The following is a 22251-nucleotide window of genomic DNA, read 5'->3' on the forward strand; positions in this document are numbered from 1 at the left end:
AAGCTCAACCAACTAGAAATAGTCAACAAACGTATAGTTATCTAGCTTGTGATTAGCATGTGATATTGCAGTGTGATATACTAAAAAGGAAAAAAAATTATGGTTGCAACCAAGCATGTTTTTTTTGTATCATTTGAACATTTGTTTTATAAAATCCTGTCCGCATTTGCTTCTACACTCATGTTCTTCTATTGCTTCTGGCTTGAAGTTGCCTGTTGTATGAGTGCCGGGGTGCTCAGATGAACAAAAGTATTTTTTAAAATGGCACCTCACTTTACCTTTTAAACACAGGTCCCGCTTCACAGCAATCTACTAACATACTATCATTCAGTGGAGAGAGATGAAGGACTAACCTCACACCACAGATTCTAAGATCATCAAGTCCTTCTTCTGAGTGGGTTCAAGTGAAAAGGGCCAGTGGATGTTGGCAACAGAGTGTTCCCTTATAAGATAAGAAGACAAGCAAACATTCTCCAACAGAGTCCCCAGTTTCTACTAGTAAGCACAGTTCAGCTCATTTTCACCTTCTGCTGCTACACTCCACAGATGGTAAGTCTCCTTTGCTTATGGAAATCTCTAGCAGGAGACTTTTGTTTTAAGGTCATTAAAGGTGACAACTTTGAAAATATTTTGTATGCCCCCAAGCATAAGGCAAACATGAAGAAGTGCACTTGTGTTGCTGCTGAGGCCGTGATTGTCTATTACCCCTAGCCACACACCAATCTATTATTATTAAAGAGCATAACTCCCATCTGTAACAATTGCCACACTTCTATGGCCAGAGATGTACAAGCAAATCCATCTCTTGTTGAGTTTTTGTAAACAGAGCAGTGGGGGATATACTGATGTCCAGTCAATTACTTATATACTGTCTGGGGTTCTCACTTGTTATAATAGGATAATAGCAGCAGAAATATTTCTGCTTTAAAAGCCTAACCATTTATTTTATTTTATAGTGTTTTTACTATATGATCCACATCCAAAAAAAGGCTTGTCAACTACTAGCCTATGTTGCTCCTGGGTATGAATGATTTTAACCTGGTACTTAGACTGCCATTTAAGAAAGTCAATTATTCAACAAGAAATACACAGTGCCAAAGAGAACAGGCACAGAGCAAAGAAGAGCTCTTGTTAGCTACCTCTCTAGACTTGACCTATCTAGACCTCATTTTCTGTACAATGTAGCAATGGTAGCCAGAGATGTTAAATTAGCATTGCTATGATGTAGTGAGTCCCTTCAGATTCCAAAGGTTCTCATAGTACCTGATCTTTATCTTCATTCCAATAATGCTATCATGTTACAGGGTGATGATTTGACTTAACAACTGCAGGGAAGACTTGGATGATTTATATAAGAACAGAGAGAACAATCCCTTAACAGTGCATAGCTCTCATAGATTCCTCATTAGCCTCATCTGTAACCAATGGCATTCACAGCATACAGAGGGGAACTTCACATCACCTCCCCTATTCTGTTTAAATAAAAAGGAAGGCTTTACCTTTAATATAGTAAAATTACATATAATAAAATGCTTATCAAGCAAGAATTATAGTTACAATATTTATATCTACTTTATCTCTTATCATAATCAAGGAAACTATATCTATAAATTCTTCAACTCCATCAAAAACTCCAGAAGGATATAATATTACCTAAGTAAACCTACTTCAAAACTCTATAAATGACAGAGATATCTCGCTGCCTGAACAGTCACCCAAATTTCTTCTGTACTATTGTGACATCCATCTTCAGCCTATGGGCCCATATTATCCAACAGTCTTTTAAATGAAGCAGGAAATTTCAAGGACAGGCCTGCCTATATTGGCAGTTTGCCAGTCACTTTCTTTTGTATCCTACAGAATGTCTAGTAGACTCTTTCATGAAGGACAGACTCACCTTTAGGCAAGTTCAGCAGTCATTTCTCTCTGGGTCCTGAATGTCCAGTTCACCCAATATACAATCAAGCAGGCCAGGCAAGAGCAGTTTCTTGCCCAAATGGCTAACAGACGCCACAAGGAACCTCTTTGATACCCATCTTCCTCTGGAATTAGATTGGTGCTGCCAGGAGAAGCTGTGTCTTATCTCATTGTCATGAAAAGTCCTAAGTTCTTAAAACATTTTAAAATGCCATATATTGAAGGTAATACCTTAATAAAGATCAGAAATACATACACACAGTATAACAAAATTGCCCTTAAATTTGTGTCAACAAAGCAAGATCTATACCAATGTAAATCTCTATAGCATAAATGTATACATTTAAATGTAAAAAAATTTATAAACAATATTTGGAAATATGGGAATTTTCCAAAGTAACATATCCTTAGACCCAAATTTTGAAGACAAGATACCTTTAGAGTATATTCATTGGTTAATTAGCTCCTTTACAGTCAAAAATTTCAAAGAAAACACAATAATATACATAATCTAGACTCTCTGTGTGTATTCCATCTTTACGTGGCTTACTATTTTTTAACTTCTTTTCTTTTTCCTCTCTCTCCCAAGCTTACATACATTTATCTAACACTGTGATCCATTTAGAGGTCTTTCATGTCTGAATCTGTCCTATTGTGTATCTGTAATTCTTTACTGTCCAAGAGCACTTCTTAAAATGCTAAGAGCTTCTTAAAAACTTAAAAGGAAGCACCACTAGGGTATACATGGCCCTGCCTGCTCTGTAGCCGGATCTCTCGAAAGAGTCAGAGTTCCTGCTGGAGGCATGGCCCAGAAAGCCAGCATTTCAAAACTGCAGCTTTTTTTTTTTTTCTGCTACCACTGAATCAGGAAAGCTTCTCTTAAAGGAGCTGCTGCATGCTGCCAGCAAGCAAAGCACATTTGGGAAAATAAATGTGGCTAAACCTTGTTTTTTAATGCCTAGAATTCCTTTCCAAACCCTTTAAGGATTTATGTAGGTTCAGTCAACGACGTTAGGTGGCAATTTGTTGAAAGAGGGGGCCACTTGTTGGTTCCCAGCTGCTCAGTCCCAAAATAATCACACAGAAACTATGTTATTTAAATCACTCCTTGACCCATTAGCTCTAGCTTCTTATTGGCTAACTCTTACATCCTAATTTAACTCATCTCCATTAATCTGCGTATCACCATGAGGTGATACCAGCAAACTTTCAGCGCATCTGTCTCCATGGCTCCATGGCTTCTCTCTGACTTCACATTTTTTCTCTCAACATTCAGTTTAGTTTTCTTCACCCATCTCTATCCCCCGTGCAGGTCCAGGACAGTTTCTTTATGGACCAATTCACAGCACACAGAGGGGAATCCCACATCACTCATCTTCAAAGGGCGGGGTAGAACAAAAGGAAGACCTGGGATTTGGGGGCTGAGGGTCTGTATTGTAACTTTTGAGTAGTGTTTACCTGAAAAAGTCCTTTCCCTCTCTGAGACTTGGTGTCTTGTGGGTGATGATGTCATTCATGTCTGAATGCTTGTATAAATTAGACACTGTCACATGCATAAAGCCCCTGGCACATGACAAGGACTCAATCAATGGGGACTACCCCACTATTATAACATCCCCATAGAAGGTGAGGTGCTGGTGAGGCAGAAACTAGCCATAGAAATAGCCAGGCAGGCTGGTATTGGAAATGTTTGTTTACCAGAAGAAAAGAACATACATTCCTGCCTCTCTCCAGCAAAAATTTGTGGAAGAAACAAAAGCGCAAAGCCAGAAATCTAGGACAGTGACCCTTACTTATCCACCTATTTCAAGGTCTTCAAAGATAATAGATTTTTCTCTTGAACTCCCTTGTCCATGAGTGCATCCTCTCCCTATAAACTCAGAGGCATTTGCAAGACTGAAATGAGAAGCCTGGCAGAATTTTATCACATAGGCCCAACCCCCATGTCCTCCCACGCCGATATTAATCCTGTATTGTCTTCTGCAAGCTTGAATAATTTGTTCAAACCCTGCCTTAGAGAAGCCAGTGCTGTCACCTCTGAGAGATGATGTGCAAAGGTTTGATTTGCAGCTAATAGAAAAATCTATTTCTTTCAGTTTCAGTTCTGTCACACAAGGACTGTTGTGTTCCCTACAAGAGACTCCTTCTTCTGCAATAACCACCGAGATGACAGATCTCAGGTGGCAATATGAGCTGTCTGGGTTGAGTGGCGCCTATTAGTTTTATGACCACTGGTTCAGAATGGCCTTGTGGTATCCACAGCCCAACTTAATGAAGATGGGTAAGACAGCTGCCAATGAAATAAAATTTCTTCTCATCTCTCCTTTCTATCTGAAAGTCCATCAAACTTTCATCTCCTGCAACAAAACAGCTGCTGGGGCAAACACTCAGCTACAGTGAATCATAGCCTGTGGGCTACATGGTCATCTTGGGGAGGTAAGCTGGAAACCTGGCTTGACTGACCAAGTGGAAGAAAGGGTAAAGTGAATAGTTTTACCATTTGTTTTTAAGTAAATAAAAGCGACAAAATTACATAGCACGATTAGTGATACCAGTAATTAAAGCCCTCTGAAAAGTTAGAAGCATCATCTATATGCTTCTTGAATATAAGACGGTGAGTCCAAAGAAAAACATATAGGCATCCTCCTGGATGTTAACCTTCATCAGGCGATGAAAAGAGACAGAGACAGAGACCCACATTGGAGCACCGGACTGAAATCCCAAGGTCCAAATCAGGAGCAGAAGGAGAGAGATCACGAGCAAGGAACTCAGGACCGCGAGGGGTGCACCCACACACTGAGAGAATGGGGATGTTCTATTGGGAACTCACCAAGGCCAGCTGGCCTGGGTCTGGAAAAGCCTGGGATAAAACCGGACTCTCTGAACATAGCGGACAATGAGGACTACTGAGAACTCAAGAACAATGGCACTGGGTTTTGATCCTACTGCACGTACTGGCTTTGTGGGAGCCTAGGAAGTTTGGATGCTTACCTTACTAGACCTGGAAAGAGGTGGGTGGTCCTTGGACTTCCCACAGGGTAGGGAACCCTGATTGCTCTTCCAGCTGACAAGGGAGGGGTACTTGATTGGGGGAGGGGGAGGGAAATGGGAGGCGGTGGCAGGAAGGAGGCAGAAATCTTAAATAAATAAATTAATTAATTAATTAAATAACTTTACAGAGGTTAAAAAAAGAAGCATCATCTATATGGAAACCCCTCTTTTTATTATATTTATTGAGTTATATATTTTTGTCTGCTCCCCTCTATTCCTCTCTCATCCTCTTCTACCATCTCCCATGGTCCCCATGGTCCCCATGCTCCTAATTTATTAAGGTTATCTTGTCTTTTTCTATATCCCACGTAGATTAGATCTATGTATGTCTCTCTTAGGGTCCTCATTTTTGTCTAGGTTCTCTGGGATTGTGAATTGTAGGCTGATTTTCTTTGCTTTATGTCTAAAAGCCACTTATGAGTGAGTACATATGATATTTGTCTTTCTGGTTCTGGGTTACCTCATTCAATATGATGTTTGGCAGCCTACAGAATGGGAAAAAAATCTTCACCAACCTCACATCAGTCAGAGAGCTGATCTCCAAAATACATAAAGAACTCAAGAAATTTGTCATCAAAGAACAAATAATTCAATAAAAAAAAATGGAGTACAGACCGAAACAGAGAACTTTCAACAGAGGAATATAAAACGGCTGAAAGACACTTAAGGAAATGTTCCTTAGCCATCAGACAAATGTAAATCAAAACAACTCTGAGATTCCATTTTACACCTGTAAGAATTGCCAAGATCAAAAACACTGATGACAACTTTTGGTGGAGAGGTTGTGGGGTAAAGGGAACACTTCTGCATTGCTGGTGGGAATGCAAGCTGGTATAGACACTTTGGATATCAGTATGGTGATTCTCAGAAAATTAAGAAACAATCTACCTCAAGACCCAGCAATACATCTTTGGATATATACCCAAAGGATGCTTAATTGTCCCACAAGAACATGTGCTCAACTATGTTCATAGCAGCATTGTTTGTTATAGCCAGAAGCTGGAAACAACCTAAATGTCCCTCGACCGAAGAACGGATAAGGAAAATATGGTACATTTACACAGTGGAGTACTACACAGCAGAAAAAAAAAACAATGACATCTTGAAATTTGCGGGCAAATGGATGGATCTGGAAACCACTCTTAAAATTTTGCTCCTAACAACTGTAAGACCCCTCCTCTTACTGTAGCAAAGGCAAGTGGAACTTGCCCAGATGAGACAGCACAGGTAGATGTCCGCACTTTCTGCTAATATGAACTCTTATTCTTTCTATATATATGAGATATAAAGATTGCAGAACTACTATCTCTGCTGTAATTCCAGCTGTGGCAAAGACTATAGTTCTCCAATTATTATATCCCAATTACACTATTATCACGTTGTGCTAGACTGGAAATACAGTAAGAAATGGCCCTTATTTCTGCAGGAACATCACCTCCCCATCCTGCTACCACCCTTTAGAATGGTTTCATGCTCCACTTGCTGAGAAATATAATATTCTCTACATACTGACTTACTTGACCAACAGGGTATCCTGAAATTACCTTCTTGTAACTTCTTAGCTCTTGAGAGCTTTTGCTTTCCTTTCTTCAGCATCCTCCTGGAAGGTACACAAGGCTGCTGTGTGGTGAGGCGAGTTCAGTGGGAAATGACAGGTCAGATGAGGGCACCCGAGACCCTCACTATTAATGACCACATCATACCATCAGCTATGCAAGTGAAACCACTTTATTCTGCTAGCCGGAGTCTACCATCATCAGTTACCTGCAGCTGCACGAGGGGCCCAACAGGAGACCATTAGAATTGCCAGGCACATCAAACCTCAATTTTTGACTCACAGAAACATAAGCAACTAACGCAGCTCTTAGAAATACCAATTTGTAATGTGGTTTTTAATACAGCAACAACTAACTGCACTACATATTTCATGAGGTCCGCTTTCTCCAGTGACTGCTCGAAAACACGCTGCACTATCATCAAGTTCAACTTTCTGCTCCAGCACTTACTGACTCCCAGCTTTAATCAGATAAGTTGAGCCTCGCTGTCTTTCAGAAAACAGATGCTGAGGGGATCAGAGGAGCTAATGCATGCAATATCTAAACACAGTCCTTGTGAGGAGGAAGCTCTGTTCTTCCAATACTCGTTAATTCCCATCTCACAGTTAACCTGAATAATTATAGGCTGCTAGATCAAAGGCAGGAAACTCATCGATCCAAGATCATTTGAAATACACACCACAGTGTCTTTTATATGGTTGGTATTCAATATATACATACTGAATGGATAGCCAATTCACCAAGATGGCTCCATGCTACCATATTTACTGGGCTATCCAAAAGTGATATACTTTCACTAGGCCCCCTATTTTTCTGGAAACCATTGACATTTATATGGTGAAATTGTCTATGACCCTCAGGATTCCTTTAAGACTTGAGATTCATTTAGTAAAAGCACAATACCAACCTAGAATGAGTAGTTTTTGAAACTCTTATTAATGTTTCAGCCTCTGCATTAAGCTGATTGTGTAAACAGTCCAATCATATAAACCTTGTCATGCCAATTATATTGCAGCACAGGAATGAGAAATCTCAAGAAGTTCATAGGGGTTGGTAAATTTTCCCCCACTTAGTGGTTTCTGTTTTACCTGGGTTGTGTTTTCACGTCAGTGGCAGAGATGTGAAATTTGGATGAAACAGAGAGCCAGATACACTTACTATCTCACACTTCAAAAGAAAATTTTACTCCACTCTGGTCTCAAGTGATCTGCTAAGGAGAGAAGTCACGCCCACTTTTCAGCGCAGCCCCACCAGACTCCGGGGTTCCTCACTGCCTTCCCCCACTTCATCCACCTCTCCCTACATCTTTTGTAACTAATAGTTCACGACAAGCCAGAACAGTTGGGGGAATACTTCAGAGACCTCTGCTAATACGACTGAAGAAATGTCAACAGCTGAATCCCACATCTCTGCTCACATATCTAGTGATGAGCACATAATTATCTGCTCTACTGTAGCTCCAGGCCATGGGCGACACTCTGCACTAATTGAAAAAAATAATGGAAGAAAAGATTTGCTTTCAACACAAACTTAAATGGCTGGGATTACATCTTTATTATCTGAAGTGGGCACTTGTGACTTGTTTATCGTCACCTGTCCTGGCATCAGGAAGAAATAACAGAAATTAGCCTCTGGCTGGTCATCTCATTATAGGCCAGTAATAGCCCATTTTTTTGAAAGTCTAGTGGATACAAAGTCAGCCTGCTAATACAAATGCACGTGAGGTTTACTATGCATAATGAAAAGTTACCAGTGCTTCGGACGTACGGGCTTCCACACTGAGAGATGAGGGACTTAAATAAAAAGAACCCATTAAAAATGCACAGAAATGAAGACAAACATATCGGAAGTGAGAAGCTACATTGGCTGAGAAATATAATTGAATTTACAAAGAGACGTGATAATTTAATAGCTATGTTTTCCAAAATAATTCTAGTCTGCAAAGGGCCATGATGTAGAAACAGAGGATTACACTTTAAAACTTGTGAATCCCAATAGTAAGGGGAGGACTTGTATTTGTATTTCTCTTTGTCATTGTTTATGATCCCAATCAATACTAAAATTGGTCCGCTGTCTATTGCTCATGCTGACTTGGTTTGGTCAACCCTAGTTGAAAATGTTCCCCCACATGTCTTTCTTTCAAGCCTAATCCTACGTCCTATATTTATTACATTTCTCTTTGGTGATCTGAAAAATGAGTCCCAGCTCAGTATGCTGCAGTCCTAATTCTGCCTACAGGGAGGATATTGCCAGGAAAAAACAAATAAACAAAAGAAAACAAAAAACATTTAAGTTCTTTGGCAAATAACAGTTGATTGTCTGTTCATTGACCCTCTCGTTATCATAGCAGGAAGAGAAACAAATGTAGTCTTTGACAGGACTGCCCAATAAAATAAGATATCCAGTTAATTCGAGTTTCAGAACACTATTAAGAAAATGGACTATGTCTTAAATGACCCATGGGACATACTTAGATGAAAATGACAATTATTTATCAAAGTACAAAATTGAATTGAGTGTCTTGACTTTCTGACAATCCTACCCCATATCAATGAGCTTAAGAAAGAGATATTAATCAAATAGCTTCTTGACCAGATATACAATGGCAACTCTACATGTGCAAGGGGTAGGTTCTAGAAAGTTGTTAAGTGTCAATCTTCTGGAAATTTGCGTTTACTAAGGGGAAACTGCTGCTCCCTGGAGAAGATGACACAGTCAAAGAGAAAGTATAGTTCTGCAAAGAAGTCAACCAGCAGAGGAGATGAAGAAATTGCTACACATGATGAACAAAATCAAGTCTGTAGAAGTCGAGTTCTTTTTTCATAAGTTAAACCCAAATGAAAACCCAGGAGGAAAGAAAGAATTTGTGCTTTTCTAAATATATTATATTTAATAGATTAAACTGAGTTAGTTAAGTTAAAAACCAGATTTTTATGTTTTTTAAAGCTATGATTCCTGTAAGATTTCAGGCCAACTTCTTCCTTCCTCCCTTCCTTCCTTCCTTTCTTTCTTTCTTTCTTTCTTTCTCTTTTTTTAGACAAGGTTTTTCTGTGTATCTTTGGCTGTCCTGAAACTCACTTTGTAGACCAGGCTGGCCTCAAACTTACAGAGACCCCCTGCCTCTGCCTCCCTGAGTGCTGGGATTAAAGACATATGCCACCATGCCCAGCTAAGTCCCAACTTCTTAGACATAGCCCTTGTCAACTCTTGTAAACGGTCATGACAGAAGTATCTATAGAGTGACTAAAGTAAATCTTATGATGCCTGTAGTACTTCTTTTTCAACATTAAAGGGGCAAAACTGCCGTTGTTAACTCTTATTACTCAGTGTTCTCTAAAGACCTCAGCATCCTCTACCAGCCCTCCTAACAGAAGTCCCCTATGTATTCACTCAGCAAACTCAGTTCCTGATCTCTGATCATCTCTGACTGTTTTCCTCAATTGATTACATCCTGTCTTGCTCACAGAGCCCTTAAGAAACTTTGTTTTATTTATCTATGTGTCCTTGCAAATGTGCGTTTATGTGCATTACATACATGCAGGAGCCTACAGAGAAAAGAAGCAGGAATTGAATCCCCTGGAACTGAAGTCACAGGCAGTTGTTAAGTCACCTTGTGGATGCTGGGAATCAAATCCACATCCTCTACAAGAGAAGTAAGCACTTTTTAAAGCCGAGCCATTTCTTTTACACCCCTCATAAAATACTTTGAAGTGATGTAATTGGATGTGACGTCTTTCCCTCTTTGGCCCTACCATAGCTCACACCTCCAATGCTTGCTACACTGTGCGCATTAAAATAATCTATGGTCTTACCTTGTTAATTTCATCATATTCTTTTGTTAATGAATAGTATATGTTAATGCAAAAGAACAAGCTATTCATAATATGAAACAAATAACTCATTTTTTGCCCGTGAGAAAGTGGTGAAACAATTATTGTAAATAAGTAATAGAAACACAATGGTTTAGGTTTAAGAATGAGAAAGCACATTCCTCCACCAAGCTGTGAACACTTGAATATCTTATAGTAAGCATCTGAAACATGCTCATGATACAGAAAGAATCTGGTGCCCAAGGCAATGACTAAGATAACTAGAAAGCTTAATATACTCTTAATAACTGCAATTATACATGAGACAAAAATTGTACAGAACAAGTTCAGGAGGCTCAGAAAATCACTATACAAGTGGGGCATAGAAAGAAACACTTCATAGGTCGGATATTAAGGAGTGACCCATAATATGAGATATTAGTACAAATAGAGACATAAATATAAGAAGAGTATACTATAAAACAATGGAGATTTAAAGAGCTTCATGAGTAGTGAGGCTAAAGAATTGTGTTGGAGCCACACTTTAGGGGCAAGTATGCCAGTTATTTACCCCTCTCTTCATTCAGTATACGTTTATAGAATTTCACTCATTGTTGTTGCTGTTTTAGACTCTGGAGATACAACCAGGCAAAAGACAGATGAGGGCTCTGTTCTAGGTGCTTATATGATAACATGTTTATGGAAGCAATACACACACGAAATACCAGAGAGACACTCAAGCCCCAATGGAAAAAGAAACAAGGTGGTGTACCGGAAAGACATTTGCAACAGTGCTCTTCAGCAAGGTCATCCAGAGAGGGTTTTGTGAGATGTCATAAAGTTTGGTATATGATATTATGATAAGAAAGTGTGACTGTGTGGGAGATGGAGAGAAGAACCCAAAATATATAAAGGCAATACAGTGGGAGCAGGGTGAACATAATAAACAAGCACAGGCCAGATCACGAAAGTTAAGGGTGAAATTTTTTCCTCGTTGGGAAGAGCTCATGATCTGCTTGTTCCTCATTCTGTAGGTCAAGAAAGCATGAAGACTTTATAATGGAGAAAGAATGCTCAACTATTAGGAAGAGCATTGGTGGGGGAGGGGGAAAATGGCATAGGCTCATGATGTCTGTAAAGGTTGAGTCTTTCCAGGTGATGGAGTTGGGGGGTGCTATATGGCTAGGAATGGGAGAGCTAAGATTGTCTTTAAAGAACTTGTAGCTACATTAGTTTTAACTTGAGAGCAAAGTCCTAATTATAACTACTCTGTAATTAATTGTGAAGACCAATGCTTTTTTTTTTCTGCCAACACTGCACTCTAATATTCTCTTACCCTCTTCTACAGGGATTCTCAGAAACTCTACATAAAGTAATATGTCCACACATACAGGGTGATATAGTGGACAGAGTGTGAGTATCAGTTTCTACTCTGTCATTCAATACTTGAATGACTTAGTCAGTCATTTAAGCCTGTTTTTTTTAATTATTATTATTATGTCAGCTTTAAAATGGGCCCTAATAACAATTCTATCACTTAGTCTCCTACTGCGTAGGGCTGTGGTAAAGATCAAAACTGACAATGTGATTTTTTCCATCATGCTGTAAAACATTATATAAATAGCAATCGTTTCTGGAGCTATGTTCAGCCTCTGATGAGAACAAAGGAAAGTCACTCAAAACATTGAGCACTCTCTTCAGGTACAATGCCTGAGACTTAAGAGAAAGGATGCTACACTTACCTACATAACAATATAATCACCTCAACTGCACATTACATATTTATCAAATCACTGCCTAAAAATATTTATTAAGGACCTGAAATATGTGAGGGAATGTGGCAGCCAACAGTCCTCTCCCTCTTTGTCATGTTTCTAAGAACCCCACCACTTTTATATTTTTTTCCTTTTTTGGACAAATTATACATTTTTTCCTGTTCATGACAAACCATCTTCAGTCAAGAGCTCCTTGGGTAGTTAATGGTGTCTTGTGATGATCCTTCAAACTCTCCTCTCATTTTACTCTTGATTAAAAGGAAAGCAAGCTCAGGATCTAAGCCCTTGACTGATTTACACTTCAATTTAATTTTTTCCCTTTCTCTTTCCTCTTTCCTTTCCCTGGAAGAAACCTTCCATGTAATTAGGCTCGAAAGCTCTCATCAAACAGTTTGATTTAACTGCAGCATATTGAATGTCTCTTCTAGGCTGCTGGGGCAGAGAGAAAGTAGGAACCCTTAGAAGGACGGTTAAGCCTTGGATGAAGTGGGAGATTCACTGGGATGATAATTAAGGGAGGGTTGGAGTCTCTTGGCTCCCATGCTGTCTCTACTACTTTAGTGCTGATTGGCTAGTCAAGTTACACTGGAGGCAACCCCAGCCTCTCAGGCCTCAGCAAGACAGGTGACACCTGGATAAGCTCAAGGACCAAGACTGTGGCGCAGAGGGCTGACGTTAAGATCTGGAAGCGTGTGGGTTTACCTTGGCTTGCCTCTGAGTTGCAAAGTGTGATTGGGGAGCAATTCAAAAACTCCTGGTCTGTTAGTTTCTTCACATGAAAAATAAGTTGATTGGGAAAGGTCTCTAAAGACCTCTTCCAGGTTCAGGACTTGATGACTCCACAAACACAGAGCAGCTTAGGAGCGCAATGGAAGTCCTGCATCAGAGCACCCCTGGAATAGCTCCATATCAGGAGCTCAGGGATCAGTAATCTGGTTGTGGGTCTTTTCCAGGGTAGCCATTATTAAGTTACCTTGGGCAGGAAAATGAAGTGGCGCTATTTCAAGATTGTCTGACTGTTCTCTGTGTTAATAATTCTAATAGATATTTAATGGCAAAGAGGGGCTGGGTTACCAATCCCTATACAGACAGAGAAGGGTTCTTTGACATGGAAATAAACTCAATTGAAATAAGAAATACTAGTTATTCCAGGGAGACAAGCTGACTATGGAGGACTTTCTTGTTCCACGTAAAAAGCTGTCCCCTTCTGAGAATATTGACCCGCAGTCACAACCCTGTGATAATACTTGGCTGATCAATGACATCAGAGCAGAAAGAAGTAGACATGGAAGCATTTCTGCATCTGTAACTCACAGCAGGCTCAGAACCCTTGTCTGGTCTCTACATTCCCAGTCCACGAGCTAATTAGCATGCTGTCAAGGCATGGCTGCTACATTAATTTCTTTTTTTTTCTGACTCACATATTCACCCGCATGTGCATATGCACACATATACTGGCTCAAATCAAGAGAAAAAAAAAGCCTGCCATTCTTGAAATATTCATTTCATTAGTTTTACCCTCATAATTAATGAACTGCTGCCACATATACGATGAGTCAAAAATAGAAGTACATTCAAGGTGATCTAATAAAAGTGAAAATGCAGTTTAGAGATCATCTGACTCTTGCTCATAAGCCCCGATACAAAGATGAAGAGCTAACTCATAGAGATGGCTTTGGCAAGCCACTTAGACTTCATTAGCTCAAATCCTGTCACTTTATAGGGAAACAACACCAACTATGACAGGTTGGTGGTCTGCTTAAAATGGCAAGTTGAGGAGAGAGCCTCTAAAAACTATGGAAACTGTATTTCCTTACAAAAAGCATTTCTTAGAGTGATTTTAAAAAATAAATAGGAGATGTGTCACCAAGGAACTATCTTGTCACGTGATGACCCTTGCCTGGCTATTACATCCTTGATGTATCTGCTATTTGCCAGAGGACAGTGGGTTTGCAAAGGCTCTTTAGAAAAGACTTGACAGTGATGAAATAGACTTTTTACCACTGGGAAATGGGTTCAGATGGTTTCAGAACCAGGGACAGGGTCTATGTTTGCATAGATGCCAGAACTAAAGGTTCAGTAGCTGTGAGAGGACAAAGGCTTAGTAAATGAAAGGAATCTTGGGAATTAGCAACTGAGGCTCAATTTCTTTTCTTCCAAAATCGCCATAATTTGTAAGAAATTATGGTATCTATTTTGGGGTAAGGGCTAAGTTAAGTGTCTGGTTAAATATTTGATACAAGGTAGGTGGTACGGTGTTGGCTTCTACCTATAAAGGCTTGCACAGTTCTCTTAATATACTCTGACCCTAGGAAGATCAGGAAAAAAAAATGGTTGAAGATTCCATCTTAAAAATACACTTTGAGAACATTTGACTTTCAATAATAACACATAAAAAATTAAATATTCAAAGTACATGTCTGGATTAAAATTCCTTGGATAACCAACCTGGTTCTGCCATATATGACCAGTCTTGGGCAGCTATCAAAGCTGTGCCTACCTTAGGGACAGCATTTTGAAAATAGGAAAAGAACTGTGCCTCCCTCATAGGAGAATTCAACTAAATATTTTAGGGAACTCTAAAGTGCGCTAAATAAATTAAAGGAAAAAAATGTTACAGTATTCTAATAATTAGTAATAACTAAAGTAGGTTCATTGTCAACCTTATAAAAGCAAAGTCGTCCTTTCTTGGAGTTACTTAAGAAGTGTGAATTAATGAAAGTGAATACTCAGAGAAGCTCTTGCTTCTTAATAATATGGAGTTAATAGTTTATGAGAAGAGAAGAGAATTGGCACACGCACATACAAACAATCAAGCCTCCAAAAGGTGTAACATCATCCTGTTACCAAAGTTCCTTAAGATGCATAGTTATCCCAGGAGGTGAGACTTAATCCTTTAGCCATCTTTTCTAACTTTTGTTTTTAATAACTGGAGAGCTACTGAAACCAACTCCTCAAATCGGAGATTCTTACTTTTGTCTGAGAATCTAATCGCTTTTCAGAGCTTTGGGTTTTATTAACACCAGAATTTCAAAGCAGTGGGAGACATTCTATTAGTTATCAATTATAAAGAAGCCCTGGAGCCTTTGCTGCCTGTCACCATTTGCTCACACGACTCTGAAATCCCAGGCTAGATAATAAATGAACTGTGGTGGCACACTTAAAATTTGTAACCAGGGCGATGTCTTTTCATCTGGTGGTGCTGAGGCAAGGTCCAGTCTGCAGAGGATTGTTAATACCTCTTTACTAGCCATAACCCCTACTCAAGGGAAGCATCCCTGGGGATGTCAGCTCTACCTGGACACTGCTTCAAGGTCCATATGCTCTTCACAGTAAGAGTTCTCTGGGCTACAATTTCGGATTCTGCTAACATGCTCTTTCATCACTGACGTTCGCTCTGATGCTTTCTTTCTCCTTGTGTAAGCTTCTACGGATAACCAGACCCTCCCACTTCACTCCCCCTTGCCTTTCTGTGACAGCACCAAATGACAGGAAGGAAAAGCAAATAGATGTTAAGTAAAACAGCAGTGCTGTCTTGGTTTAATGCAATGCTCCACCAACCTGCTCCACTGCCTAGCAACCATGGTGGCTCACCCCTAGTTCATTTTCATTTTAATGTGCCACACGGAAAAGCAGCCTAAATATATAGCCCCAGTTCTGAAGCATATAATCTGTAAACTACAGGAACAGGCAGATCATTTCCATTAGTTTCTTGTGTAGCAAAAACCACAATTTGCACCCAAAGCGTGTAATTATATTCAAATCCAAAAAGACTGCCTCGAAAAGAGTTGAAATTCATAGTTTGGGGGAAAGTCACTTGAGAGTACACACAGTGGTTTTGATGTGGGGAATGAGAGGAGTATTTCAAAAGAATAAAAGTGAGGGTAAAGAAAACGTAGCTGTATGGATTCTCGGGATTCCACATGTACACAGGTGCTAAAAATTTGGTAAACAAAGAATTCAGAATGGGAACTGGGGACATGTCCTTACCAGTAACTTGTCATGACTTCTAAGTACAGAGCAATGGCAAGGACATGAAAGTGTTGCTACCTTCTTGCTCTCTGTCCAGTGAGACTCAGCCAGAGTGGGGTGGTGTCTACCAATAAACAACCCCTTGAATTATAGCACTTCTCATACAAGTGTCCTTCCCTAGGCAAAACTTTCAACGGAGCCCTAAACTTCCGAGCACAAAGCTAGACCCCTCTTAGAAAGATTACATGACGGATTTCTTTTAGCATAAGACCAGGAATGTTCAAAGTAGGCAGAAAGCACACCTGTAGAATTTCACCCAGTTAGGGAGGGGACTGTGGTACAGAAAGAGAGAAGGTTGCAGTTCCAGCCTCAAAGGACTGAGCATTTGACCTTATCTATTGTAATTTGGGAAGAAAGGAAACTTGAACTCCTATTGTTTGGCCTCTCACAGTTTCTGACACTGGAGGAACATCCGTAGCTGAATCCTTCCTTTGCACACATGGAAAACCAGATCCGTAGACCCTAGAGTTCTAAGAGAGTGGACCATTTACATCTGAGATGGTCCATACCTCCCTCTCCCATTGCCTCTCATATATGTAGGCATCCATCTTCTAGTATAAGGAGTGGACAATGTGGCATCAACCACATCCTTAGGTTCAAATGGACTCAGGCAAGCTGAAATGTCCGAGCATTTATTATCAACTGTGCACTCGCAGACAGTTTCAGATATGTGTCGATTCATTGTTCTGAAGACTTCAACAGCATGCCTGCTCTATCCCTCACAAAAAAGATTCATGTGAGCTTCTTTCTCCTTCTTGAGATGACTATGTAATGCAGCAGAAACCCCAACAGCTATGTGATTAGAATTGGGGTTGAGTCTTGGTGTTATCACCCGATTACTTTGGTTAAGTCACTTAACCTCTCTGGGGCTCAATGTTCTCAATTGTAAAATAATACCCACTAAATTAATGCCAGGAGCTTGTCTGGACTCAATGAGCCCATGCACAGAAAATATCTGAAGGTATTTGACACACAGGAGGTGTGCATGACGCATGGGTATGATTCAAACAAGTCTCTCTCAAAATGTGGACTACAAGCAGACATAAATGCTTGCTCTCTATAAACTCTGCTGCTCTGCCTCCTGCCCTGATGTGGCTGAACACAGCAGCATGTTCTAAACACAGCACAGAACTCCAGGCTTTGTAGTAACCAGTGTGCTTAAACAACACCTTCATTCTTCCCATGTCAGAATTACTATGTCAAGTTGGACTTCAGACTTTCTTTAAACAGATATAACATTTTCTTTACAGTGTGCTTCTCTTTACATAGGCTGCTTCAGGGGAAACCTGGATAGTGGCTTTGGCAAAATTATGACAATTAAGAAAATAGGCCTCTAGCCAAATGACATACCAGTGTGACTCAGACAGGCTTAAGGCACACCAGAGTGTGTCTCAAAGATACAGGAGTTGGAGAATCATTCAGTACTCATGTTCAACAGCACTGGGGGAGATTGCCTCACTCAAGACTTTCAGGAGGTGAGAACACGATATTTTATTTTTCCAGCTACAGAACTAAAAGACAGAAGCAGCACATGCCACAAGGAAGAAGGAAGAGAAAAAGTTAAAAGATCAGGACAGTCAGTCATAAAGACTGAGACATAGGACATTCAACTCTAAAGCATGTCCTTGAGTGATCTCACCCTACCTAATACCCCACTATCCATTTGAACTCCATTCCTATTCACCACTGAGATCATCATTAGCACCTGTTCTCATGAGTCTCTTAAAAGAAGTATCTGAAGACAGGGAAGAAGAACCAAGGAGAGGAGGAAGGGAAGGAAGGAAGGGAATGGATGGAAGGAACTAAGAAAGGAGGGAAGGAAAGGAGGGAGGGAGGGAGGGAGGGAGGGAGGGAGGGAGGGAAGGAGGGAGGGAGGGAGGAAATTATTTTCCATAAGAACTGAACATCTTGCTTCAAATATATAGCAACTTTACAATGTACAATATGGTTTCTTAGTCATTTCTTTGGAGCGTTATGACTGATAAAGTAGTCAGGCTACAACATTTATATTTAGAAATAAATTTTCATAAAAGCCAAGAAATGAAGTGATCCTTTTTAAATTTTAAAAGTGAGCATATTTATCTTCTGTCAAAAGATAATTATTTACATGTAGTTGATCTAATTTTTCTTGTTTAATAATGAAAACTAAGGAGTTAGTAGTGGGTGGGTATCAGGCAAGGAGAGGTCATAAGGATGTCAGTGGGGTAGGGGTCTGAGGATGTAGCTTAGAAGGGCAACAGTTTTGGGTGAGAAAGCCTCAGGGTGACATTAGACCGTGTCCACAGCCTGTGTCCGCAGTGAGACAGACTTAGTCCCATGGACATCAGTATCCTGATTCAGGCCCAGAAGCCCTGCCAAGAAGGCAAATAGAGCCTTAATAAACCCGCTGTCTTTGTTTTTACCACTTCTACAAATCGGATTTTTTCTCTTGAGGTGCCATCTTAGGATTTGGTAAATTGCTGTCATTGTCACCGAGGGTTTACTTGTTTATTCTGAGTTTAACAGACTCCCTGAATTCACTGAACAGTAAGCTGTACAGGTATAGCGATGACTAAGCTTCACCCTGGGTACCTTTCGCTGTCTCCTCATAGTGTGTATATGGAAGCCCCACTCATCAGAGTCAGAACCTGTAAAGAGGCGGTGACAATAAAATAAAGCCATTAGGGTGGGCCTAGTGTAGTCTAATGGGTCTTCAGGAGAAGGAAGAACAGGAAAACAGAATACACCAAGAACGACGTACACAGAGAAAAGGAGAGAAGCTGAGATGGAGACCTAATGGAGAAATGGTCATCTCTAAACCACAGAGAGGGCTCGGCAGAACAAGCCTGCTGGCGCGCTGACCTTCAACTTTTTGCCTTCAGAACTCTCACAAAACGAATGTCTGGTTGTTTAAAGAAACCAGAGTGTGGTTCTTTGCGACGGCAGCCATAGGAAACAAAGATTAGATAGAAGTTTCTTGATTACCTTCAGGGAGTCCTGTCTCTCCCAGGTTACCTAGAGGCCCTGAGAAGAAAACTTTCTGAAATCTGTTGGTACCTATGCTAGATTCAAATTCTGATATAGAGGAATAAAATTGTTACCACTGAATTCTATGCATCAGCAAGTCAGTCAAGGGCTTTATTTTCAGTGTTCGCAGTTTTTCCTCTCCTCTGCCTGTGAAAAACTAGCCCCCACCTCCAGCTTACACAGAGGCAATAATGAGGCCTTAACCACTCTGAGGAGTGGATGGGTGGTGGGGTAGGGGAAGTGGAGGAGCAAGAGGAGAAGAGAGAAGGGGAATTGGGGATAGGCATGTAAAAAAATAAAAAAATAATTAATAATTAACAGTCCTGAAGAGATTTATACTATGATATTATAATCTCTCTCTAAAATCTTTCCAGAGCAGGCTAATCACCAAGCCCACCACTTACCAGTACATTTTAGAGAAGAGAGACAATGCATGCTGAGGACAGAAGAGAAACCGATTTAATTAATTCATCACCAAGGCCAAAGACGTATAAATCTTCTCGTTTTATCTGTCAACCAACACTCTGAATTATTCAGTGTTCCCAGTCTCACGAAGGAAGGCAGGCAGAGAGAAAGTGGTTAGGAAAGTAGCTACTGAGCAGCAGAAGGGACTCAGCTGAGGAGCGCAGAACCAGTCCAACCCCGGACAAACTTTAGTCCCTGAAAGGAACTAGAGACAGGGTTTCATTCGAGACTCCTGGCTCCTGTGCCACCAGGGAGGCCACCACCTCTTCTGCTGAGATAGTGTGGAAAAGAACAAGACCATATGGGTAATGAAGATAAGAAAACAAATACGCTTTGCCTATTGGTATGCTGTCTCCCGCTACACCACCAAGCGCTTTGACAACTAGGTTGTTTAATGGTGGAAACAAAGCATACGATGGAAAAATAAACATGAAGGGATAGTTTGGGTAATGGGAGAATGAAAAATATGAACCTTATAAGAACATTTAGATTTTATATGAAGTATTTGACTTCCTCTCCAGGGTGCTACCTTCTCTCTGCACTTTTAATACACAGAAGCAGTTGTCTTCCATAGTGATGAAGGTAGTTACTGAACCACGCTAAGTTGAACGCCATAGTGTCTTATTAACTTATGTGTATTTTATAGATAGGACAAAGCGTGGACCATTGTTACTGTTCTGTGTCACCTGAGTGACCACTGGGTAGATCACAGGAAAGGAGATGGAGAGCCTATGAGAAGAAACTGAACAAGGAGGAAAAGGAGATTAGATTTCAATTTTTAAGGGGCTCATTCTGTCTTGAAATCCTAACCTAAGACTATTTGGGAAACCTTAGTAGTCTTCTCTCCCTATTTCACAAGTGATCTCAGCATCACTTAGGCTGCCCTGGACTATAGACTTCAGACAAATCTATAGCATAATCAATATTTTAAAGATTACCTCCAAGCAAGGATAAGAGCATGGGTAAAAACTACCAACTGTTTAGAGGGTTTCTGTTTTTCCCATCTGTCTTAGTGAGAATCTCACTACAGGGCAGGGGAGTGGAGGAAAGGATGGCTGTTGGTTAGCAGGAGCTTTGAGGATTTAGGGCTTCTCAGAAAGTTAGGCAAAGGATGAAATATAGTGCTTTAAAATAATTTTCTTGCCTCAAAGAAGGTTCTTGGATTCAAGACTCTAGCTTTTTTATGGCTGCTGTGACCTGCACCTAAAACATATTTTGTAAAACAATTCCTAACCAAATCTTGGTCATGAACTAGAAGAAAGTCAGTGTATTTCAGATAAGAATAGGAAGCAGACATCACTGGAAAGCTCTGGGGAGTCCTTTTGGTCTTCTTAGTAAGAGAGGCTCTAAGTCACAGCTGGGGTGCACAGAAGGGAACCAAGGTTGGGATTTCTTGATAATTGCTACTTCCCTTGATCTCAATCTCAAAAACATTAATTAGATATAAAAACCATCTACTTAGTATCAATACATTCACTCTCCAAGTTCCAAATCAGTGGGATGGGATTACTGAGAGAGGACAGCCAAGAGCTCTCTTATCTTAACCAGGGCAGACCCTGGGATTCGGTGTATCCTGCAGCTCTGCTGAATAGGAGAGGCTTGTGAGTGGTCTCTGGCCATTTCTTTATTCTCTTCTTGTCTATCAACCTGAATCTTATCAGTTGCCAGATAACGAGAAATTGGAATGAACACCAGTCAAAAGGGGTTAGAGAAAACCGAAGCACCAATCTTTGCATAGAGAAGGTAGAAAAAAAAATTAAATTTAACCTGCATAACAATTGGCCCTTTGGGAAGGGAGATAGGGGGTGAATAAGACAGAGAAAGTGGAGGAAGAAATTAGAAACCTTTCAGTGCTCTGTTCTGCAAATTCCATCACTTACTACTAGTAGCCGCTTTTAACTGTTTACATCTTGAACAACTACAACAATATATGTACGTATGGAAAGACCCTGGTTGCCTCTAACCTCTAACTAATGCATAATCTTCATCTCCCTGGTGATCATTTACACTAATTAGCAAAATTTAGCTAATTATCGCTCGACGTTTCTGTGTTTAATTATGGCTATTAGTAATAGTCTGTCTGGCTCCCCTCATCTCAGCCCCCACCCTAGTCTGTCCCTTTCTTAGGATATGCGCTTTCAGTTTAATGAAATTGCCTTTTTATGTGAGGATGTGGATATAGCTCTTGTCTAGGCGTCCGTGGTTTCCCTTGTTTGTTCTGTCTTGTTTTAGAGAGTACAGCCGACCCAACAGAAGTCAGAGGACAAAACAGCAACCAGGTTAGAAGCCGCTTTTGGGCATTCTCTCAATCCCACCAACCGACCCCTTCGACCAAACCTTACACTCTGTGAGCTGCTTGACAACTCCACTGCATGTGCTTGGAACAGAGAGAAAGCACCAGCATGCGCTGGCATTCTCTCAATGTGTTTCCACTTAAAACGACAGACAGCTTGGAGCAGGAGCCCCGGGCTAGGAGGCGGTGGAAAGAATTACTTTTCTAATGGGGGTCTGCATGCCTCAAAATACAAGCCACAGCAGGGCCCCTAGAGAGGTTCTTAGCACAGCTCAGTGGAGGGCTGCTCATGTGTTCCCTCTGCCTTTCCTTTCCCCATTCCCCTCATCATGAGAGTGGAGCGCATA

The 22251-nt window shown here is 40.5% G+C and overlaps 1 protein-coding gene across 34 annotated transcripts in view; it reads right to left on the minus strand.

Annotated features, from left to right (window-relative positions):
- Nrxn3 (neurexin 3) overlaps positions 1-22251 on the minus strand; it is a 1564636-nt gene that overhangs the window by 503304 nt on the left and 1039081 nt on the right. The window lies entirely within an intron of this gene.

The sequence above is a fragment of the Microtus oregoni genome, unplaced genomic scaffold, assembly GCF_018167655.1.
Source record: "Microtus oregoni isolate MIOR12 unplaced genomic scaffold, Mior012 000009F_ref0000495, whole genome shotgun sequence".
Lineage (NCBI taxonomy): Eukaryota > Metazoa > Chordata > Mammalia > Rodentia > Cricetidae > Microtus > Microtus oregoni.